We start from the raw sequence: 25,919 nt of genomic DNA on the forward strand, positions 1-25,919 counted from the left end.
TCACAGATGGTGTTATTTTTAAGAGCAGAATGAAGTTTGGAAGGAGTGCTGGTGAAGTAATGGGACAAAGATAGGGTTTAAAAGGATACAATGATGGAGTGTAGAAGTGTCTATAAGTTGTTTCATTAGCAGGTGTAGTGGCAAATTTAGCAATAAGTATTGACGCGAAGTAACGCGGGTAGCCGTTTGTAGAGTTGAGTGTGGCACTAGATATGGCCGGGAGGGACAGTATTTAAGATACACAGCAGGTGAATTGACATCTTTAAAACACTAAATTTAAACACACACACAGCTCACTCACACGCAGCTCACCCTCACCCACTCTCACGCACAGCCCACACCCATGCAGCACAACGCACACACGGCCGCACACGCCGCCGCCATCTTGCTGCTGTTGTTGTTGCAGCTGCTGTTGTTGTTGCAGCTGCTGTTGTTGTTGCAGCTGCTGTTGTTGTTGCAGCTGCTGTTGTTGTTGCAGCTGCTGTTGTTGTTGCAGCTGCTGTTGTTGTTGCAGCTGCTGTTGTTGTTGCTGCTGCTGTTGTTGTTGCAGCTGCTGTTGTTGTTGCAGCTGCTGTTGTTGTTGCAGCTGCTGTTGTTGTTGCAGCTGCTGTTGTTGTTGCAGCTGCTGTTGTTGTTGCAGCTGCTGTTGTTGTTGCAGCTGCTGTTGTTGTTGTTGCAGCTGCTGTTGTTGTTGTTGCAGCTGCTGTTGTTGTTGTTGCAGCTGCTGTTGTTGTTGTTGCAGCTGCTGTTGTTGTTGTTGCAGCTGCTGTTGTTGTTGTTGCAGCTGCTGTTGTTGTTGCAGCTGCTGTTGTTGTTGCAGCTGCTGTTGTTGTTGCAGCTGCTGTTGTTGTTGCAGCTGCTGTTGTTGTTGCAGCTGATGTTGTTGCAGCTGCTGTTGCAGCTGCTGTTGTTGTTGCAGCTGCTGTTGTTGTTGCAGCTGCTGTTGTTGTTGCAGCTGCTGTTGTTGTTGCAGCTGCTGTTGTTGTTGCAGCTGCTGTTGTTGTTGTAGCTGCTGTAGCAGCTGCAGCCGACCCAACTGCAGTTGCAGGAGTCATACACGAAGCAGCCGCAGCTGTGTGTACTACAGTAGAGCAGCAGCGGGCGTGCGGCCTGGAGGCGCCGAGGCCGAATAGTTGCGTGATGTGGACGTGGAGAGGCGAGATGTTTGGCCCATCAGCTTCATTGTTCTGCTTCCATTGACGAGCACCCTCCACGTAGGCCTCGACGTAGGCCCCCACGTAGGCCCCCACGTGGGCCCCGACGTAGGCCTCGAAGTAGGCCTCGACGTAGGCCCCGACGTAGGCCTCGAAGTAGGCCTCGACGTAGGCCCCGACGTAGGCTTCTATGTAGGCCCCCACGTGGGCCTCGACGTGGGCCCCGACGTAGGCCTCTATGTAGGCCTCCACGTAGGCCTCTATGTAGGCCTCCACGTGGGCCTCGACGTAGGCCCCGACGTAGGCCTCTATGTAGGCCTCCACGTAGGCCTCGACGTAGGCCCCGACGTAGGCTTCTATGTAGGCCCCCACGTGGGCCTCGACGTAGGCCCCGACGTAGGCCTCTATGTAGGCCCCCACGTGGGCCTCGACGTGGGCCCCGACGTAGGCCTCTATGTAGGCCTCCACGTGGGCCCCGACGTAGGCCCCGACGTAGGCCTCTATGTAGGCCCCCACGTGGGCCTCGACGTGGGCCCCGACGTAGGCCTCTATGTAGGCCTCCACGTGGGCCCCGACGTAGGCCTCTATGTAGGCCTCCACGTGGGCCCCGACGTAGGCCTCTATGTAGGCCCCCACGTGGGCCTCGACGTGGGCCCCGACGTAGGCCTCTATGTAGGCCTCCACGTGGGCCCCGACGTAGGCCTCTATGTAGGCCTCCACGTAGGCCTCGACGTAGGCCCCGACGTAGGCCTCTATGTAGGCCCCCACGTGGGCCCCGACGTAGGCCTCTATGTAGGCCTCGACGTAGGCCCCGACGTAGGCCCCCACGTAGGCCCCCACGTGGGCCCCGACGTAGGCCTCGAAGTAGCCTCGACGTAGGCCCCGACGTAGGCCACGAAGTAGGCCTCGACGTAGGCTTCTATGTAGGCCCCCACGTGGGCCTCGACGTAGGCCCCGACGTAGGCCTCTCGGATCCCTCAGGACAGCTGTTTTTCACCTGAGGACGGCTGCTTGCGTTGTGGCCGAAACGTCGTGAGAATTATTTTATTGTTTTATTTTTATTATTTTATTATTTCCCCTCTACGTGACTTTACCGAAAGAACCAAGAAGATGAATCCCTGCAGTCACGAAAGCATTAAATCGAAATATACTTTGCACCCTTATAGTTTTTGTGTATCGTTTATTGTTGCTGTAACGTTATTAGGGGTGAGGGTGGGGTGTGTAGACGTGGGGAACTAGATCACGCCTCACCTTGGTAAGTGTGAGTGGGGTGAGGAGTGTAGACGTGGGGAGTACTAGAGCACGCCTCACCTTGGTGAGAGTGGGGTGAGTGTAGACGTGGGGGTACTAGAGCACACCTCACCTTGGTGAGTGTGAGTGGGGTGAGGAGTGTAGATGTGGGGGGTACTAGAGCACGCCTCCCCTTGGTGAGTAGTAATGGTGGATCATGTGGAGATAAGTAAAAGCATGTGAAAAAAATAAGAATAGGTTTTACCCTTTACGCCAATAAAACATGTGTTGAGATGTTCAAACACCAATCCTTTTGCAAGGAATCAAGTCTGCATTAACCACACATACTTGTGGTGAGCATGCAGACATGCTCTGATAATACACGCATTGTCTTTGAAACGGATTGGCCTACACCAGAGACAGCCTTCTTTAGGGCCTAGTTTCACCAGTGTCAGACCAGAGAATGCCAAAAGGCGAAAAGCACAAAGGCAATGCCACTATCAAGGAATTTGTAACTCGGGGTGAGCAGCGACAAAATGGGACCTTTTGTAGACTTGAAGGATGTGAAGTCGGCAGTAGATGACAGGACAGCAAGTAGGTTACTAGCCACACACAACAGCCTCTTCTTCTGGGTGACAATGTGACCCAGGGTATTTAATGTCCACTCTTGACCATATTTACTTCTAAGGAAAGTTCATGGGCTCGGACAGGACACACCATCGCTAGAGGGCTTGGGCAGAACACACCATGGCCGATGGGCGAACCTGGTGACGAAACCGTAGCCGAAGGAGAGAAACGCAACTCGAGAGAGGACGACCGCCGTGGAGATGGAGCGACGAGATAAAGCTCGTGGTGCAGGAGCGAGATGGGGAATTATGGTGGCGTTCATCAAAGCGGTGGATAGTTCAGCAGCACGAGTTCTGCTCACTGCAATCCACTCGCGTTCACATACCTCTCAACCCCTTATCAGTGCCATACCTTATTATAGACTAATTCAGACCTTATTGGTCACCCCGTGCCCTTAGCAATCTCAACGTTCATCCTACAAAGTCCCATCACAAGGGAGAAACACAAATAGACAAAAACTAAGTGTCCCTGTACAAGAATACAGGTCAACCGTATGGGTTGGCAGGTGCCCGGTGCATGGTCGTGTGTGGCCCAATTCGTGAGCTGTGAAGCGGCAGGCATAGAACTAGCGGCTGCAGCTTTTCAAATGGTGTCCAGTGAAGCAGACGGCACGCATCTTTGGTTAAGACACCCTCAGTGTTAATCAAGGTGGCCGCTGGGCTTAATCCGTAAACCTTTGCAACAAAGCGGCAAATGTGTTGGCACTCGGCCACGTCTGTCTATGAAGGTAGATCAATCAGGGCGCTTTGGTTATTCTCAATATGAATTACCTTACAGCGGTGCGAATTGAACCATCGGCTCCATGTAAATTTGCCAATGTAGCTTTGCTCCTGCAAGGCTTCGCTCCAATAAAACCAAGGCCCTATTAGTTTTTTTTTACATTCGGGGGAAGACCTTTGCCGATGCAGATTCGTTTTTGTGCATGTTGCGTGCGTACACGAGCGGGCGAGCTTCGTAACTTGTGAGAGAGGCATGCTCGAGTGCCAACGTCGTCATCTCACCTTCGTGGTCGCTTTTATCCCAGCACCCGTTTGATGATTTAACCTATTTCCTTACGCAGGAGAAATATAGCAGCACGGCCACTTTGTTCTCCTACCCCCCCCCCCCCCGTTACACAGAGCCACATGAAAGCAAAGTGGCAGCTTGTGTCACTTCCGGAGACTTTTAGTAAATTACAATAAAACAACGACGAAATTATTTTTTGGAACTGTTCAAACCCAACTTACGTAATTGGTCACGACTAAAAGTGTTTGAGCAAAACCAAACGTTTCGAAATGGGACATTTTTGCCAGTATCAAGGTATAACAAAATAAGAATAGGTTTTACCATTTCTGGCAATAAAACAGGTGTTCAGATGTTAAAACAGCAAATACCTTTTGCAAGGATTCAAGTCTGCATCAACCACGCGTACTTGTGTTGAACATGCAAACAAACATGCTCTGATGATATATGCATTGTCTTTGAAACTTGCATCCCACTGGGATATTTGCACACAGCATTGGTGTACGGTGCTTTTTCTGCAATATTTTGCTGTCTTTTCTTGGATTTTCTGTTTGCACATAGTCACGTAGTCACTTTAGGATATTTTCTTGTTCATGTTTTTGTTTGTTGCGGTTGCACCCGATTCAAGAGCCGAATGGCTCACAGGGCTATACCAAATAAATGAAACTGAAAACTGAAACGGATTGGCCTACACCAGAGACAACCTTCTTTAGGGCCTCGTCTCACCAGTGTCATGCCAGAGAACGCCAAAAGGCGAACAACACAAAGACAATGCACTATCAGAATGCATATTGCCAGAAAGGGTAAAACCTACTCTTATTTTTTTCCAATCGTTTCTATTGGAATATAAATGGGCAGCATGTGTATGTATGCAATGCATGTTGAACTTCTGTCGCAAACTATGTAGCCAACCATGCCAATCGAAGGTGCGGGGGAAGGACAACAAACTAAACACAAAGAGCAGTTCTAAAAAAGACAGGACTTGCTGGCATGGGAGTTCTCACACTCTCCGATGCAACAGTACACAGTTATTGCAATGTTTGTACTATTGTGTGAGGTATGTAATAAAGATGCGTTCAAATCTGATTGGGCACAACCAACCTTGTTGTGTTTGATACACCCAGCGCAAAGCACTGCCCAATTCTCCACTCTTTGGGGAAAAGTTTCCCTGCTTTATTGTTGCTAGGGAAGCTGTCAGGTGCAATAGCGTGTGCGTTTATATCTTCCGCAACCTTTGGCTTTGGAGAGCGTGGTTTGGGGAAAAAACGCACCGTGGCGAATGAGTTCTTTCACTGACCACGCCGACATGAGCCTGCTTTGGATTCCGAAAAAACTCCAGGAAGACGGAGCCTCAATTCCTTCAAATAGATTCCCCTCACACCTTCGCTTCCCATGTTGTGATGACGCGTGTGCTTCTCTCCAGTGATGTGCTCAGGATCATCCCTTGTTTTGAGGTAGCTGTCTTGGGAAATCTATGGTGTGAAAGAAGTTCAACATACATACATGCATATACGTCTTCCCAGAGACATTAAATATTTGCCAATTGAATGTAGTTCTCGCCTCTTCCGATATTGTCAGATATTCTTGTTATCTTATCTTAAAGGAATTTATATAGTATCTTATCCAAGGCACTTTACACAGAATTAACAATGATACATGTGGATGTAATGCTGGAGATGAGGTCAATGAAAATAGATGAGAGGAAGCAATGGGGGCAAATCTGTGAGGCTTGAATTCGGTGTAAGGGGAATTGATGGCAGTAAATGATGATGGATTTAATGAATGGGGAATGAGTGAAAGCCAGATAATGAGAATATGAAGAGGGGTAAATAACGGTGGCGGTTATGAGGTGAAGATGAACGGGTCATGGGGTGACCATGATCAGTCCTGGCTATTTGTACATCAAAGGTGACAACACTATACACTGCCCCTCAGTATACAAAAATATTGTGAGATCAGAAAAAGCTGCTTCGAATTCAACATAACTCCCCTACTAAAGCACTGGTAACGACTGCATTTTGCTAATCGTGTAGATAGAATACCAGTGATGATGATGATAATAATCATGAACGAATTCATCACCAGTACTTTTGTGATCCACAACTACTGCAGCCGTCTGAGGCTTTTAGCCAAAGGAACAAGTTTAATACAACTAAGTTGTGCAGCATAAACCTGATCAGCCGGGCAGATCGAGATCATGGTCCTTCCATGATAATGTTCTAATTTAAATTTAGTGTTTTTTAATCAGTTGTGACAACGCAAAACAAGGCTCATGAATATTGGAATCAAGTGGATAATGTCAAAAATTTAAGTGGCGCCTATAATCTACAACGCATTGAACTAAACTGTTAAACTATTTTTTATCTTGATTTGAAGCTTTTGTGACTGCAGGAATCCATACTCTTTGGTTCTTTCGGTAAAGTCACGTGGGTAGAAAATAAAATAAATCACGACGTTTCGGGCGCAACACAAGCGTCCGTCATCAGGTGATGGTGTATGTTGGTGCAGGTGATGATGGACGCGTGTGTTGCGCCCGAAACGTCGTGATCTATTTTATTTTATACCTACGTGACTTCACCGAAAGAACCAAAGAGTATTTTTTTTATTTTATCAGACAAGGCCCACTGAGCTATATAGCTCTTTTTCAGAAGCGATCTGGCCACAAATTCTATCCCAATGAAGTGGGTTATCACATGCAATTTTATAACAGCCAAATACTCTAAATGCACGTTCATTCTAAATGTCGAGGGGGAAAACCGGAGGACACGGAAAAGAAACCCACGCGACCACGGGGAGAGAGACATGCAAACTCCAAATATACAGCAGGCGTCAGGGTCGGGATCGAACCCCCAACCTCCTGTATACCAGGCAAGGTAGTTAACATCTCGCCATCGCGGCGCCCATTGAGGCAATTAAACGTCCTCAGAAGAGCATGGAGGACCTTCCAAACCCAAACAAAATGCAACGATGTGAGCACTGGGAGCACGGTAGGTGGCTAGGCAGAGAGGGAGGCCAGAGGAGAGAGATTCACTGTATGTTGGTGTGGTGTGTGTTGGTGTGTGTTGGTGTATGTTGGTGTGGTATGTTGATGTGTGTTGGTGTATGTTGATGTGTGTTGGTGTGTGTTGGTGCGTGTTGGTGGTGTGTGTTGGTGTATGTTGGTGGTGTATGTTGGTGCGTCTTTCATTATGTCCGGGCTAGAAATGTGCAAATTTGAAGTGCGGCCAAAATAATTTACGAGGATGAATTTAGATTCCTTTTTAAAGCGATTGTTCTGAACATCAGCAATGGGTGAGTCACGGCCTTTCTAATGCCCCTCTCCGAGAAATGCGCGAGCCTGAGCTACGAAGGGCATCGACTTGAGGATGTTGTGACATTGACTTCTCAATTACAAGACGGTTTGTTGTTTTGTCTTCTCTGCCTCTTGTAAACGAGGCCCCAATTGAAGGGAGGTTGATTGCCTTGTCAGTTCGTCGGTGTGCGTCAATAACGGATGATTTTTCCTGGCCTTTGATTGCAGGCTGTGAAATTGTTGTTGTTAACGATTCCTCTTTGTTTGAGGCTGGTAGATTTTTAACCGTCTCAAGTTTTTTGGGCTTGATTGAATTAACACGCTGCAGGGGTCGTTATCTGCATTTTGCCCACGAGCTTGGCACTCCGCGCCACCGGCAAAACACAGGGGTAGAACCTAATTTAACACGGAGGCTTTCGCGAGCAATATTGCTGATGATAAAGGTGTTTTGGGTTGAATCGCGTAAATATAGATGTGTCGTTAGCCCACCACCACCACCGCTGACGCAGCCACCAAAAGTGTCAATTCGCTCTTCCTTCAGCACATCGGTGCGATGGCGAGTAAACCCACACAGCGTTGACAATCGAGTGCGACGTTTCGCTGGCGAGCACAACCAGCTTCATCAGGCGATTTGCCGGAATTTGCGAAGAAAGGGTAGAGCCCAGCCGGCGAGAGGGCGCCACTCACGCTCCCATCGGTGTGAGCTGTGCTTGCCACCTCTGAGGTACGAGAAAACCGGGGGGTCTTCTTTGCCTCTTGTAAACAAGGCCCCAATTGAAGGGAAGTTGATTGCCTTGTCAGTTCGTCGGAGTGCGTCAATAACGGATGATTTTTCCTGGGCTTTAATTGCAGGGGTGAATGGCATGCAAATTAATTGTCATGAGTTGTCTATTATTAAACACCCCGCCCCCAAAACAAATCCGCTCCAGTGCGGTGAATTAGGGTAAAAGAAAAGAAACGCTATGACTGACACAACATTGGGAAGCCTTAATGCATCAATGGATTAACAAAGGTTATGTAAATTATCATTGTATATTTGTGATTATTACCCAGTGGTTCCAAACATCGCTTCAACCTACACCTCCCCTGCTGTCATCATGAATGATGAAATAAGAGTTACAACTTAAAGGACATGAACCGGGGAGATGGAGCTATGGAATTCGTTTGTGTGCACGTGCTAAGTGTATTTACATTGCAGGATTGGGGAGTCCAGCAATATACAAGGGCTGCTGATGATCATGGTGATAATTTGGTACTAGATGATTGATGATCGATTTCTTATTTATTTTGTATTATTATACGAGGTTAAACATACAGAGATGAAGGGAGATAGTTCCCAGTGAGGTTTTCTTGTGAAGAACAAAAATAAATAATCGGACAATACGTCTCCTTCATGTATCCGTCTCCCACGTAAAATAAGGATATTTTTCCACAATCCATCGGTCCCACGGCCTTCTGGGAGTGTATAATTTCAGCAACATTAATTAAAATACAAGAAAACTCTGGACCGAATTCAAAATACAGCATCTCGTCTGCAGCCAGGCTTGCTTGAATACTGGTGAACAGCAAGATGTTCTAGGCAAGCTAAACTCTTAGTTCTTTCGGTAAAGTCACGTAGGTAAAATTAATAAAAATAAAACAATAATTAATTTTACCTACGTGACTTTACCGAAAGAACTAAGAGTATGAATCATTGCAGTCACGAAAGCTTCAAATCTAGAACTAGGCAAGCTATGTCAAAATCAGACAAGAGTGTGCTTGTACAGTTTTTGAATCAATATTACTGCAAATTACTCACTCCCAGAAGGCCGTGGGGCCGATAGGTCGTGGAAACAATACTTTTATTTGTTTGTTATGTGGGGAGACGGATATGTGGAGACGGAATTGATGTGCCTATTAGAATACTTCAATTCTCCACAACGACAGCTCATGATTGTGCTGTTTAGTGAGGGGGGGGGGTGTTCTAATCTCGTGCGGTGAGGGCTTCGAGTCCACGACACTGCATGGGTAAGTAATGTCCCATCATGGAAAGAGGAAGCAAAATCCGAGGCCTTCGCATGATGGCGGTGGCTCTGGCAAAGTAAACACGCGAGGCACCGTGCATCTGTCACTAATTGCTGCTTCAGCAAACAAAACAATCGCTCCGCGTGTACTTGGAGCAGGCCGCAGTTGAATCCAACCACAACCGCATCACGCAACAAACAGGAAACTGTAATTACAACGACGGAACCATTAAATCATCATTCCGTGCATCCTCAGAGCCAAAAAAAAGCCTTCCCGTAATGAGTCGCTTGGGAATTGCAACACGCACGGGGCTCGTCATCTGCTAATGAGCAGCAAACGTCGTGTTTCCTCGCCGGGCTGCTGGCTGCGTTAGCCGAAATCAAGAAGCGCCTGTGACTCATTGGTGGCAGGAGGAAGAAGAAGAGGAGGAGGAGGGGTGGGTGGGTGGATGGATGGTAGTGGTGATGGTTGGTGTGAAGAGGGAAAGAGGCAGCGGCGGTCAGTTGCGTGCGACGTTGAGCGTCACGGGAGTCGTTTTAAGTTCACATCACACGGGGGGGACTGTGACATGGCCCAGCGAAAGGCGTAGTGTGGGCCGCTTCGTTGGTTCGTGCGTAACTCCACCGGATTTTATTTTGTGTTAACTTTGTAGCGGGCGGGGAGGGGGTGTGGCGTACGCCCTGTCGTTTAATTACCGGGGCGAGGTGATTGCACATCTGTCAAAGAAGAAGAAGGGGGAAAAAATCCAGAGCTTAGGGAAGGCGGCGGGGTGATTGAACCACGCGGTTGTTGGGCGCGTGAGCCACCCAACGTGCAGGGCTGAGAGGTTTCCCATCGTGCGCGTGTGCGTTGTCGTGCCTCTGTGAATAGCAAGTCAGAAGCACAATTAATAGACACTCAGCTGATTTTTTTTTTACTATAATTGTGCCACAATTCTGGCAAGATCGCCCGATGATTGCCTGATGTGATTACCAGCGACACGTCACGATCCTCGAATTGTAAATGGTGTCGATTTACTCTCCAACACACAGGGTGGGCTGAAGTAGTCACTAATTGGCACGTTTTGTGTCCGTGACGAACCTTACTGGTTGGCTGTGTCGGGTGGTGGCGGGTTTACTGACGCGATCTTTAACCCATAAAACCTTTATTATCACGAGGTGATTGACTATCGTGAAAGCGGTGGCGTCACGCTTTACCCAGCAACAGCAAAGGAACGTGGTAACGTAATGAGTGCAGTGAGATTGATGAGAGACGTGTCGAAGCTCGAAACTAAAGTGGGGTTCCTTATTTCTATAATTTGTTCCATGTATTCTAGTTCTGTATCTTTAAATAGATCACGTTGTACAATGCCACACGAGACAATGTGGCGTCAATTAGGCCGTTCGGCAGGACACTGACAGCCACGGACGGCCTGATTTTTCACATTAACATCAACACGAGCGCATTTGGTCGGGCATGGCTACTGGCCGTGCAACAAACAGATGCAGGATCGGGCATGAAGAAGGAAGGGATGGCCTGGATGTTACGCTGGCCGTGACGATGTCTGGACCTCCAACGTGGACTTCATCGTTGCGCGGGCGCGCTCAAACAATTTGCTCGTAATCGCTCGTAAAAAGTGTACAGCTCTCCTTAATTGGAGAAGCACCGAAGGTTCTGTACCAGTTGAGCACTTAACCAATTTTTAAACAGCCGAGTCACACAGCGCGCGTTGTAAACGTCAGAAATTAAACTCTCGTGAGCAACGCGTTCGTTACAAAAGGACATTTTATAGCTGGAAAATAAGAATGTCAATTCATGAAAATCGTTTTTTCTTTCCATCGACACTGCGGCAAGGTCACGCTGAAATCACGCCGTAAAAAAACACACACACACACACACTCCACCCAATTTCAATGCAATCCGCTTCATAAATAAATTCACACACGGTGCTGCTGCTGCTAAAACGCGGGCGTGCGAAAGACGTCACGAGGGACGTCAGCTGTTACGCAAACCCCCGCCGAATGTGTGAGCGCGTGCGCTTTGTTGTGATTATTAATGCGACTAAGCCGGGGAGGAAGATGTGAGCTCGTTCCCACCGTGGTAATGTCAAAAGGTGGAGGGGGGTGGAGGGGGGAGGAGGGGGGTGGAGGGGGGTGGAGGGGGGAGGAGGGGGGTGGAGGGGGGTGGAGGGGGGAGGAGGGGGACACTCGCTGGGCCCCCTTCGCCGCCCGTGTGCGGTTTTTTTGACGAGCGGGGGGGTGGTGATCGCGCGGCGTTTGAAGAAGGTTTCATTCAAATCAGGCGAATCGGCGGGTTAGGGAAGCGGTCTTGGAGGGAGATGCAATTAATCCCGCGAGGCAGGCAGGCAGGCGAGCAGCAGGGCTAACCAGGGGCTCGTGATGGCCGTGCCAGAGCACCGAGTCGGCGTTGCAGATATTCCTGGAGTTTAGTCCACGGGCCAGAGCAGAAATTGGTACCACCTAAAGTCGCACAACTTTAGTATGGCAATAATACGGGTGTTAAGATGCTCAAACACCAAACGGACACCTATTACAAGGCATCAAGTTTACAGTAACCACACAACCCATAAAGGAGGCTGTCTCCGGCCAATCAGTTTCAAGGACAATGCATACGTCGTCAAAATATTTGTTTCCATTATTTACCACAAGTATGTGTGGTTAACGCAGACCTGATGCCTTGTGCTCGTGCCTGTTTGGTATTTGGACATCTTAACACCCGCATTATTTTACTATTTTCATACTGGCAAAAAGGGTCCCATACATACAACTTTAGTCATTCCGCTGTATTTACGTGGTTAATCAAAGTCGATTGTTCAATAACCCCACTAAATTCAAATGGTTATCACGTAATTCACTGTTGTTGGCCACAATCACATTGGACCACGAGGGGGATTATTCCATCTCACGTGGCACCGATGATTGACACATCTGGTCTGGGCACATGTACCAGTTCGAATACTCGTCTCAATCACGGTGTAATGCACCGACGATGGTATCAGCCTCATAACTAAGAGGCCGTCCATAAATGACGTCACGCACCTGGGGGGGGGGGGGTCAGATATTTGTAGCGATGTGTGACGAGGGGGGAGGGTTGAGAAATGTGACGTCACATCAAAATGCGCAACTTTAAATAAATATAGACAACACGTTTTACTTAATTAAATATACTTTTTAATAACTGTTTTCTCCTACAACATCAGAGTGCAGCGCCAAATTAAATACGCACTACAATGACAATAGTTTAAAGCGATTTGAAGCATGTTTTATTTTCAAAATGGAAATATGGTTTTGGGGGGGGGGTAGAGCTTTGTGGCGTTATATTTGAAGGCTTTTTGTGACGCCGTGTGACGAGGGGGGGGGGGAGTCAAAAATCGTCCAAAATCGCGTGACGTCATTTATGGACGGCCCCTAATGACAGCACGCAAAAAACACATACGTAGCCAAACCGTGCTAATCGGAGGTCGGAGGAAGGAAAACAAGCTAAACATAAAGGGCGTGTTGTTTTTTAATTATGCGTTAAAGGTAAACTATCAGAAACATGGAGAATGGCAAAACGTGTGCAAAGAAGCATGGAGAGACGCATGGCTTAGCATTGCACTGAGAGACAGCGTGATGAGCACATGGGTTAGAGAACACACACAGGTGATAAACATCGCACTGTTCAGAAGAGTAGCGGGCTTGGGCAGGCCTCGTCGCTAGAAGAGATCATGGCCAGTGACGGGCGAGGTTAAACACGTTCCGTCGGAGTGGGCAGGTAGGAACTTGGTTGGACAGCGCATTCGTGCACGACAAAAAGCTCGCGGTCACGTGACGCACTTCAACCAATCCGGGAGCGTACATCTTTGGGAGGGGCTATGCACGACAGACAAATAATCCCTGGTGGGCAGTGTGGAACTGTTGTTCCTACCTGTACGAGAGAATATCAGCCGAAGGAGGGAATGCACGCAAAAATGACGTCAGCCTCAGAGATGGAACAATCAAATTCAGCTCGTGTACAGGTGCTAGATGTGTAATATCTTCAATAATGGCGGGAGACGAGTTGACGGGGCAGCACTTGTTTATTCACAATGATTGCACAGTAACAGGCACAACCGAGATAACGCCTATGTTACGCGTGCCTGACTCGGCCACGCACTCCGTCTCTCCCGTAGGGTACACGTACCTAACTCTGCCTTGCACTCAGGCTCTCCGGCTACGCTCTCCCCACGGGGAGCTATCAGACCCGCCTTGCCAGGCCACGGGTCTCGACCACTGAGTTACACAGCCCGGCCCTTACAAGGGCGTCGGGCCATGAATCCCAAGGCCTCGCCTCTGAGCCTCACAGAGCCCCGGCCCTTACAAGGGCAGCGGGGCTAGGAGTCCAGGGCCTATCTCTTGACTCCGTCTTCTGTCTTCGCCGGTTACCAACTCCCCGAGTGCCCCCGCGCATCGCCTTACATAGCCCTCCGCTCCAGGGGGCGGGGCCTATGCGGACCGCGATGTGGGCACCAGCCTGCGGACCGTGATGTAGCCACCCACCACGCGCTGTCTCACGATCCTCCCCGCCAGCACGTATCACCACTACAGATGGATTATAGCATCGTATGACTATGAAAGAGGGTGAAGACATGGCTATGCCTTCATCCAGCAGTGGATTGATCATGGCTGTTGATCAAAAGATGAGTTCTTAGACTGGGAACCTTTTGAGAGCGAGTCCGCAGGCCAGATTAACAGTCATCATCTATTTCTTTAGCAAGAAAAAATGTTTGCTGAGTCTCAAGGCACAATTTCAAGAGGGGTCTCGTGCTTGGGAATGTTTGACCAAATACTTTCGCAGTAGCTTTGCCTGCAGAACGGCAACTGAAGTGTTTCGTGAAAACTCACACGTAGGAGAACTCGGCAAAGATGACAGAAACCTCCTGTGTGTACGATATCATACATACACTCCATTGCCCAGCAAACTAACTATTTAACGTTTTTTTTTTTTACCAGGTAAGGCCCACTGAGCTATATAGCTCTTTCTCAGAAGCGACCTGGCCACAAATGATAGCTCAACGTAGTAGCTTATCATGTGGAAATGTATAAAAGCCAAAAAATAGAAAAGCGCGTTTTTAAATGCGGAGGCAAAAACCAGAGGACCCGGAGAACAATCCACACGACCACCAGGAGAAAGAAACACAAACTTCAAATATACAGCAGGCGTCAAAGTTGGGATCGAACCCACGACCTTCTGCATACCAGGCGAGGTCGTTAACATCTCGCCACCGTGCAGCAGATTAGGTGTCGGACTCAGCGTCTGTGATCGACAGACCCTGGTATGATGAGATCCCCCGGGCAAACTCCCCCCGAGCACTTTCAGGGAGGAATCTTCATTTAAAAGGATGCGGATGGCTACAAATTCCTTGCGGCGTTATTTAACGTGCTCCAGCGGGGATGAGTCAATGTAGTGAACTGCCGAATAATGTAGAGAGGTCTGTGATCAATATCCTATTACAAGGGGACAAAAATAGGGGTGCTAAGTGAGCTTTTAGGCAATCAGAGACGGATAATTTGTGCCTGCGGAGTGTTCATCACACACACACAGGCGCACACTCCCCTTGGCGCTTGCGTGTGCACCGTTTCCTGTGCCGCGTGTACGCCAACGTCACGGCAAGGGGGAGACGCAGTTTAATTTTAAAACAAAAGACGTCAAACGTGATGCGTTGGCTCTCCCAGTTGCCGGAGAGATATCCGGGCCGTAACCCAATGAAGTGGCGCTAAATTGAAACTCTCTCGCGAGATTACTACTTATAATAATAGCAGCGACACAATCAGCAACGCTTGCTGCTGCTTGCTGCTGCTTGAGCAGCCCGAGTGGCACTGACGACACACATCGATTCGTTCTGACCGGTCCCTACTGGACATCTATGAGAGAGAGAGAAAACATCTTCACCGCTCATCTGATTCCTCCGGTGTAAATAAATGTTCTGATTCTGATGAATACTAATCGATTCTCAAGTTCGAGATAAGAACAAAGGAGAGCATTGATTACGTCTTGCACATGCAATTAGATACGCGTGTCTTGATCATCGCACCGATCATCGGCCATGATCAACCCACCGCTGGAGGCCTTCAATCCAGCCGGGGGTTGATAATGACCGATAACGAACCTCAAGATACGTGCACCAAATCACGTGTTTATTGATCGATTTTTTTTACGATTCTTTGACGTTTGTATTGAGAAAGAGTTAATGTAACCCACTGCAGCCACGAAGCGCAAATATTGGTGCTGCTGCTGCGTTGGCAGTGGTGCACAAGCCCCAGACAAACAATACCAACTCTACGCATTCGTCAATATATATATGATAGGCGACGTTTCGGACAATGCCCCTTTTTCATAATAGTGTAGGGGTGTTACGGAGGAGCTGTATGTGTAGGGGTGTTAGAGAGAGAGCCGTTATGCATGGCAGCTTATGGGAAACAAACACAGTGGGCGGGGCTACGTGAGTGCACGGGGGGGGGTGCTCTCAACGACGTCCGCACCAGGCAGCCCGGGGCCCCACCCCTCAGCGGGGGTGGAGTATAAAGGGGGATGTGTCAGAGGGCTCGGGGCAGAATGTTTAAGTAAACTCTTGAAGACCGAAGACTGCCTAGCTAGAGCCCTGGACTCCCCTGGGACGCCGCCCTTGTCAGGGCCGCGCAGGACCGAGCCAGCGGCGTGGTCCCGTGAACCAGAGCCAGGACTCTGGGACTCCGGGTACCGTAGCCCGACTGACCAGTGTCGGGCCAGACAGCCTCCCCTAGCCCAGTACTTGGAGGATTAGGAGGCAGGCTAGGGGTAGCTAGCTGTGTGTTCCCAGCTATCCGGTTGAGGGGGCCGATACCCCCTCCAGTACTGTATGTCCCCAGTGACTGTTGTGAAATAAATACGTGTGCCTCTACTCGGGTGTCCACGCGTCCTCAACGGTACTACATCTGGTGACAGAAGTGAACAACAACGAACATGGACACGCGCCGAACAGCTCGGGCCGGGGTGCAGGAGGCGGAGGACACCGCGGGAAGTGCGGTGCCAGAGACAGCTGATGGAGGCAACGAGCAGCCGGGGCCGAATGCATCCTTACCGGGGCATCGGGAGGAAGGGGAGTCGCCATCCGACGGACTTCGGCTGGCGCACGCGAGGCTGGCGGAGCTGCTGTATGCTGCTGCCGCCACACTCGAGAGCATCACTCGGCTGGGGGCTGCTGGACCGCCGCAGGGCGAGGACGGCCGACGACCGTTGCGCCTTCCCGCCATTTCTACTGACTACAACTTTGAATCTCCCGCCATCGCCGCAGCAGCTGCCGAGGGCGTGGCCAGCCTCAACCTGGGGTCCGACATCGGCCTCGCAGGGGCTGCCGCGTCACCACCAACGGACGGAGCGTCACCATCAGCGCGACAGGCGATTTCATCTGTCGTTCGTGCCGACGCTCAGCCGAGTTGCGGGGACAGCAAAGCGCGGGCCTCCACGGCGATCGCTGCGCTACACCAAAGGCTGCCCCCGCTGAAAGAGTTTGTAGCTGAGGAGGGCGACTGGGGGGGGTTCCAGCGGCGCTTCCTCGCGCACCAAGAAATGGCGGGGTGGTCGGACGCCGAAGCCCTCTGCGCGCTGCCGGCGCTCCTCGACGGCGACGCCCTCGCCGCTCTTACGTCGGCACCGAGGGACAAGCGCTCCACTCTTCAGATGGCGCTGCAGTTGCTGGCTGGGGTCTACGGACCTTCGGCGGAATGCAGACAGCGATTTTACGATCGCCAGCGGGGTGCAAAGGAGTCGCCCCTCGCCTACCGTACGAGCCTTCTGGCGTTGGCAAAGACGGCCTTCCCTCGTATGGATGACCAAGGCGTGGACGCGATGGTCACTGAGAAAATTATTTTGCTGGCGGACGACCTGGACATCGCCATCGTCGCACAGGAGGACACGGAGATGGGTTCCCTCCAGGCGGCGCGGCTCCTCCACGCTAACCTCCTGTCACAGCGACGGAAGGCCAGCAGGGCAGCGGCCGGGCGTACGGTGGCTGCCGTCACCCCCCCGACGGAGGAGGTCTACGCCGCCGACTTCCGACAGCAGCAGAGGGTGGGAGTACGGGCGGGCCGGGATGGGTCGGGCCGCTCCGACCGTCCGTCATCACCGCCTGCGCTCCCGCGCTGCTATAACTGCGGCATCCGAGGCCACGTCGCCTCGGGGTGCCGCTCTCCTCGACAGCGGGGGACGACGCCTCGCCGGGACGCCGGCCCTCCTCCTCCTTCCAAGCTCCATCAACATGACCCGGCGAGTCGCGGCACCCCACATGTTTGGCCAAAGCACACACCCGTTACACACAAGCACACCGCAACGAACGGGGGGCCAACATTGCGCACCGTCGGGCCAACACACACCACTATGGGGACCCAAATCGAACCCAGGCAGTGGTCCGTGTTGGCCCACCGCGTTGTGGCGGCGTCGTCGGGGTCGTCGGCCGTAGTAGGGCACATTGACGGGGTCGAAGTGCGTATCCTCGTCGATACAGGAGCGTTGGCGACTATCATTTCGGAACTCATATACAACATTCTCCCCATCCAGAGTCGTCCTTTGCTACCGGTTAATGTCCCATTCTACGCTGCTAACGGGGGCTCATTGGGTATCATGGGTCAGATTCGCGCACAAATTTTGATCGGTGATATTAAATTGTCCGGCCCCATTTTTGTTTCCTCCTCGCTGGCGGTTCCGTGCCTGCTGGGGACGGACTCTTGGGCAAAATGCCAATTCGGATTTTGATTGATCAAGGTTGCATTGAGCTCCCGTCGGGACGATGGATGGCGTTTTTGCCTTCCCCTACTGCGGCTCGGTCGGCGTTCGCGACGGTACCGGCGTTTGTCGTTCAAACGGTTCGCGTGCCGCCGGGGGCACAAATGTTGGTGCCCCTAAAACTTCGTAGGCCCTTCGCTAAGGGTGTTGGGGACCAGGGTGTCCTGCTGGGGCCATCTAGGGCCGGGGTTAGCGGGCCGCATTTAATTCCCGCCCAGACCATCGTAAGAGGGGACGGGGACCCTTTCATCGCGGTCCTCAATGTGGGGTCGCAGGCCGTGGTAATTCCTCAAGGGACCGTGCTTGCTCATGCAACGCCGGTGCCCTGCGAGGAACCTGTCGCCAATCACGTTGGCACTGCCACTCTGCCGCTTCCACATTCGGACACCGATGAAGGGTGGCTTGAGGCGCTTTGTGCGGGATCGACGGACCTGTCGGATGTAGAGCGTCAAAAACTTAGGACACTCCTGCGCGAATTTGCCGACGTGTTCAGTCAGAACAAATTCGATTTAGGCTGTACCCATTTGCTGCGTCACCATATTGATACGGTTGACAGCGCGCCCATACGCCAAAATCCCTTCCGGCTGAGTCCCGCCGAGAAGGACCATGTCAAATCGGCTGTTGATGACATGTTAGCCGCCGACATCATTTCTCCCTCTACCAGCCCGTGGGGAGCGCCGATCGTTCTGGTTAAGAAACAGGATGGATCATTGCGGTTTTGCGTCGATTTTCGCCGCCTCAACAAAATTTCCGTTGCTGACGCATACCCGCTTCCCCGTATTGACGAATCGCTGGACGCCTTGGCGGGGGCGCGATTCTTCTCCACATTGGATTTGCTTTCGGGATTCTGGCAGCTTCCTCTGGACGATGAATCTAAGCCTAAAACTGCATTCCGTACACCACATGGTCTCTTCCAATTTAACCGGTTGCCGATGGGATTACACTCGGCGCCGGCGACTTTCCAGCGATTGATGGAATTGGTTTTGGCTGGATTGCAGTGGGATTCGTGTTTAATCTATTTGGATGACGTTATCGTCTTTAGCAGAACATTTGACGAGCATCTCCAAAGGTTGCGGGCCGTTTTCCTCAAAATGCGGGCTGCTAATTTGAAATTTAGACCCCAAAAGTGAAATTTATTGCGCGAATCGGTACGTTATTTGGGGCACATCGTTGGACGCTCGGGTATTGGTACCGATCCCGCCAAAACGCAGTGCGTCAGCTCCTGGCCGACTCCCACCTCGGTGGGAGAGGTCAGGAGCTTCGTTGGTTTCGCGTCATATTACCGACGCTTTGTCGCGGACTTTGCCACCATTGCTAAGCCCCTGCACGCTTTGACGTCAAAGGGGGTCCGCTTCCATTGGGGACAGGAGGAGGAGGCTGCGTTCCGCTCCCTTCGGGACGCTCTGGTTAATGCCCCTCCCCTGGTTTATCCCGATTTTTCAAAACCCTTTGTGCTCGATACCGACGCGAGCAACACAGGTATTGGGGGCGTGCTTTCCCAGGTTGTTGAGGGCGTGGAACGGGTGGTCGCGTACGGTAGTCGAGTGTTGTCTCCAGCGGAGCAACGATATTGTGTCACCCGTCGGGAACTGCTGGCAATTGTCTATTTCATCCAGCAGTACCGGCCATATCTGTACGGGCAGCGTTTCACCGTCCGTACAGACCATGCGGCGCTACAGTACGCCCTGCGAGTCCAACAACCATCGGGACAATTGTCTCGATGGCTGGAGGTTCTCCAGGATTTTGATTTTGAGACCACGTACCGTAAGGGCGTTCGCCACACCAACGCAGACGCTCTGTCGCGCATGCCAACCACCCCCGAATGCGCATGCCTCCTGGGGTCGGGTCGGTGCAGGCATCCTGGTGAAATGCCTGTTCCGGTCTTGGCGGCTGCTGACGACGCAGCGTCAATGACGAATTCCATCGCACAACAGGGATCTGATTCCCTGTTGGGGTTGCCTGCCACGGAATGGGGGCGTTTGCAGATGGAAGATACCTCCCTCCTTGCGTTGCGCCGCCGCGTCGGGGACCGGGGGCGGGGGAGGGGTGATGCCGACGCATGGGAAATGCTCGGTGGGTTGTTAATGCATTGGGACGGGAAATCCCATCGACACCGGCTGGTGGTCCCTTCGGGGTTATGGGGTAGGGTGGTGTGGGCCGCTCACGAGCTCCTCCTCCACCTGGGAACCCAAAAGACCCTGGCCTTGCTCCAACTTGATTTTTTTTGGCCGGGCATGACAAGGGATGTCGGGGATCTGTTAGGGTCGTGCCCTAGGTGTGCGCAGCGGAAACCACCAGCGAGGGAGTCGAACCCGCCCCTGCAGTCTATCAGGGTCTCCCGGGTGAACGAACTTGTCGCGCTGGATATTCTGGGACCGTTCCCCGCCACCCCCAGGGGAAATAGATATTTGTTAACCGGGGTGGAGTACTTCACGCGCTGGCCTATGGCCTGGCCCCTGGCCAACCAGTCGGCAGCAGCCATCGTGGAGGCCTTTGTCCAGGGATATGTCCTTGACAAAGGTGCTCCCGAGCGGCTGCTGACCGACCAGGGTAAAAATTTTTCTGGCAAATTGCTCCAACAGGTCTGTGAGATCCTGGGCACGAAAAAGATTCGTACCTCCCCATATCACCCACAAACCGACGGGATGGTCGAGCGGTTGCATCGTACCATCACGTTGATGTTGTCACAGCAGGTTTCGGACTCACAGACAGATTGGGACTTGAGAATTCAGGGGGTCCTGGCAGCGTACAGATTGGCCCCCCATGCTGCGACGGGATTTTCCCCCTTCTTCCTTATGTATGGCCGCGAACCTGACCCACCTGTTCGGGCCCAGCTGCAGATCCCAGCGCCACAGGGAAAAACTCAATTGGCCGAACATGTTAAATTTAACCTGGAAAAATTGACAGAGGCGCGGGATGCTGCCATGCAGAATTCTGACATGCGGCAGAGGGCTAATGAGCGCCTCAGACTGGGTCGCGCGCATGTGCTACAGTGGAAGCCGGGGGACAGGGCATGGCTGCACTGTCCCCAGGTACCACTCGCGACCTCCTCAAAACTGGTGCGGCCGTGGCGGGGCCCCGTCGAGGTGGTTGAGGTCCTGAGACCTCAGTGCGTACGCATTAAATGGGGGAAGCGCCGGTGGTTTGTACACCCCTCCAGGCTCAAACCCTTCGTTGCGGTGCGAGGTCCCACTACACACGCGCGTGGCCAGACATGTGGGGGGGCGACCGACTCAAAGAGTTCGTCTCCGCTGCTCTCGCCTGACGCGTTGCCGGCTGTCCCGCCCCCAGGTGCACCGGGAGTGACGGGCTCACGCCCGACGACCCCCACGGGGGATGCCGAGGGTCTTGCGACGTCAACAACAGACTCACTCGGAGATGGACACTTGCCACCCGACGGCCTGCCGGCCGGGGTTATCCCGTGTGACGGGCCTGCGGCGAGGACGCGCGCAAAAATGCGCAGACTCTTGTGACGCACGGAGTGAAAATGAAAAAAAAGGAAAAAAATAATTTTTTTAAATATTTTTTTTCCTGTGTATGTTCACATGTTATGCTCACTGTGTGCGGCGTTGGTGGTGTGCTCCTGGCACATTGCATTGTACGAATGTTGTGTTCGCTGTGTGTTGTGTGTGTGCTGGGGGGTTTCCTGAAAAAAATGTATATACGTTGGTTGTACGGATTTCGTATTTATTCGGGGGTGGGGTGCGTCGGGTTATTTTCCCTTCCTGTTGTTCTTCTCGTTGCGTTATTGTTGTAAAAATGAGGCACACGCTGGGGGATCGAGGGGTGAATAAACTTTTATTGTCAAGGTTGCAGCCGGGACGGATGCGAGCTGTACAGGGGGGGGGTGATGTAGGGGTGTTACGGAGGAGCTGTATGTGTAGGGGTGTTAGAGAGAGAGCCGTTATGCATGGCAGCTTATGGGAAACAAACACAGTGGGCGGGGCTACGTGAGTGCACGGGGGGGGTGCTCTCAACGACGTCCGCACCAGGCAGCCCGGGGCTCCACCCCTCAGCGGGGGTGGAGTATAAAGGGGAATGTGTCAGAGGGCTCGGGGCAGAATGTTTAAGTAAACTCTTGAAGACCGAAGACTGCCTAGCTAGAGCCCTGGACTCCCCTGGGACGCCGCCCTTGTCAGGGCCGTGCAGGACCGAGCCAGCGGCGTGGTCCCGTGAACCAGAGCCAGGACTCTGGGACTCCGGGTACCGTAGCCCGACTGACCAGTGTCGGGCCAGACAGCCTCCCCTAGCCCAGTATTTGGAGGATTAGGAGGCAGGCTAGGGGTAGCTAGCCGTGTGTTCCCAGCTATCCGGGTGAGGGGGCCGATACCCCCTCCAGTACTGTATGTCCCCAGTGACTGTTGTGAAATAAATACGTGTGCCTCTACTCGGGTGTCCACGCGTCCTCAACGGTACTACAATAGCACACGACCAGGCCTATCACTATCCCAGCCCCTATCACTACCCCTACCCCTATCACTATCCCAACCCCTATCACTACCCCTATCACTACCCCAACCCCTATCACTATCCTAACCCCTATCACTACCCCAACCCCTATCACTACCCCAACCCCTATCACTACCCCAACCCCGATCACTACCCCAACCCCTATCACTACCCCAACCCCGATCACTACCCCTATCACTACCCCAACCCCTATCACTACCCTAACCCCTATCACTACTCCAACCCCTACCACTACACCAAACCCTATCACTACCCCAACCCCTATCACTACCCCAACCCCTATCACTACCCCAACCCCGATCACTACCCCAACCCCTATCACTACCCCAACCCCGATCACTACCCCTATCACTACCCCAACCCCTATCACTACCCTAACCCCTATCACTACTCCAACCCCTACCACTACCCCAAACCCTATCACTACCCCAACCCCTATCACTATCCCAACCCATATCACTAGCCCAAGCCCTATCACTACCCCAACCCCTATCACTACCCCAACCCCTATCACTACCCCAAACCTTGTCACTATCCCAACGCATATCACTATCCCAAACCCTATTACTATCCCAACCCCTATCAATCACTATCCCAACCCCTATCACTACCCCAACCCCTATCACTACCCCAACCCCTATCACTACCCCAACCCCTATCACTACCCCAACCCCTATCACTACCCTAACCCCTATCACTACCCCAACCCCTATCACTACCCCAACCCCTATCACTACCCCAACCCCGATCACTACCCCTATCACTACCCCAACCCCTATCACTACCCTAACCCCTATCACTACTCCAACCCCTACCACTACCCCAAACCCTATCACTACCCCAACCCCTATCACTATCCCAACCCATATCACTAGCCCAAGCCCTATCACTACCCCAACCCCTATCACTACCCCAACCCCTATCACTACCCCAAGCCTTGTCACTATCCCAACGCATATCACTATCCCAAACCCTATCACTATCCCAACCCCTATCAATCACTATCCCAACCCCTATCACTACCCCAACCCCTATCACTACCCCAACCCCTATCACTACCCCAACCCTGATCACTACCCCAACCCCTATCACTACCCCAACCCCTACCACTACCCCAACCCCTATCACTACCCCAACCCCTATCACCACCCCAATCCCTATCACTACCGCAGACCCTATCACCACCCCAATCCCTATCACTACCCGTATCACTACCCCAACCCGTATCACTACCCCAACCCCTACCACTACCCCAACCCCTATCACCACCCCAACCCCTATCACTACCCCTATCACTACCCCAACCCCTATCACTACCCCAACCCCTATCACTACCCTATCCCCTATCACTACCCCAACCCCTATCACTACCCCAACCCCTATCACTACCCCAACCCCGATCACTATCCCTATCACTACCCCAACCCCTATCACTATCCCAACCCCTATCACTACTCCAACCCCTACCACTACCCCAAACCCTATCACTACCCCAACCCCTATCACTATCCCAACCCATATCACTAGCCCAAGCCCTATCACTACCCCAACCCCTATCACTACCCCAACTCCTATCACTACCCCAAACCGTGTCACTATCCCAACTCATATCACTACCCCAAACCCTATCACTATCCAAACCCCTATCAATCACTATCCCAACCCCTATCACTACCCCAACCCCTATCACAACCCCTATCACTATCCCAACCCCTATCACTACCCCAACCCTGATCACTACCCCAACCCCTATCACTACCACTACCCTGACCCCTATCACTACCCCAACCCCTATCACTACCCCTATCACTACCCCAACCTTTATCACGACCGCTATCACTACCCCAACCCCTACCACTATCCCTATCACTACCCCAATCCCTATCACTACCCCAACCCCTTTCACTACCCCTATCACTACCCCAACCCCTATCACTACCCCTATCACTATCACTACCCCAACCCCTATCACTACCATTATCACTACCGCTATCACTACCCCAACCCCTATCACTACCCCAACCCCTACCCCAACCCCTATCACTACCCCAACCCCTATCACTACCCCTATCACTATCACTACCGCTATCACTACCCCAACCCCTATCACTACCCCAACCCCTACCCCAACCCCTATCACTACCCCAACCCCTATCACTACCCCTATCACTATCACTACCGCTATCACTACCCCAACCCCTATCACTACCCCAACCCCTATCACTACCCCTATCACTATCACTACCCCAACCCCTACCCCAACCCCTATCACTACCCCTATCACTACCCCAACCCCTATCACTACCCCTATCACTACCCCTATCACTACTCCTGTCACTACCCCAACCCCTCCTTAACCACTCCCACCTGTTCTCCTGTCACCATAACTACACCACCACTTTTTAATAACCCCGCTCTTCATTTTAACCACTATCATTTTATATACAATTTTATCATTATTGTAAAGTGCCTAGGATTACGGCGCTATTATAAATCTAAATTGGATCAGATTTCCCATCTGTGTGTCGAGCTTGTTCTGCATCGATCTCCATGTCTCTCTGTGTGTGTCTCGGTTTTGTTCTGCGTCTCTATTCATCTCAGTGTCTCTGCGTATTCCCGTGTCTCTGTGTCTGTCTCGTTCAACATCCATCTCAGTGGCTCTGTCTCAGTGTCTCCGCGTTTCTCAGGCTCTCTCCGTTCCCCGTGTTTCTGTCTCTCTCTCTCTCTCTCGTCCTCCACCCCCATGTCTCTGTATGTCCGTGTCTCTCTCTTTCTTTGCCATTAACGTCTCATTCTGAACTTTACCACGATTACACGTTGTACTGCGTGCGCAGCGAGATGTAACCCATAATTAAGGCTCATCACCGTCACGCCTCTGAAATTGTTATCTCAACATAAACAAGAATGTCATTAATGGACTTTGATCTGGAGACGTTATTTACTGAGACTCAAGTAGAACATTCACGCCACGCCTGTCATCAAACGCGCAGTACACAAACCCCATTTGAGTAAGCACATACGCGATGCATATTTATGAGTTCGGTATAACAAACAGAGGTTGTGTTTATTTAAGTTAATATCAAGCGTGCGTATTAAAGTTGATAAGGCTGTGCCTCCTGCATCCAAAGTAATATAGACGTGACAGTAAATTCCTGTTCAAAGAAGCATGAGGTCGTTGCCCGTGCCTGTTGAAGGCCGTAAGCCTTAAGAAAGAGTGATCATTTCTACTGCCACAACAAGAGGCTGCCTTTCCGTAAGGCCGTAACGATTGGCTTCCAATAAAGCGTTACCTATTTTAGCAATTCCCTCGGGACGTGTGGTGATGATAGGCGAGGTTGGGCCCAACCTGTGATTTGATCTCG

At 51.6% G+C, this 25,919-nt stretch overlaps 1 long non-coding RNA gene across 1 annotated transcript in view; it reads left to right on the forward strand.

The window, feature by feature from the left end:
* The window catches only part of LOC144936741 (uncharacterized), a 53,269-nt gene that overhangs the window by 18,848 nt on the left and 8,502 nt on the right, over window positions 1-25,919 (forward strand). The window lies entirely within an intron of this gene.

Source organism: Lampetra fluviatilis, chromosome 17, assembly GCF_964198595.1.
Source record: "Lampetra fluviatilis chromosome 17, kcLamFluv1.1, whole genome shotgun sequence".
NCBI classification, from domain to species: Eukaryota; Metazoa; Chordata; class Hyperoartia; order Petromyzontiformes; family Petromyzontidae; genus Lampetra; species Lampetra fluviatilis.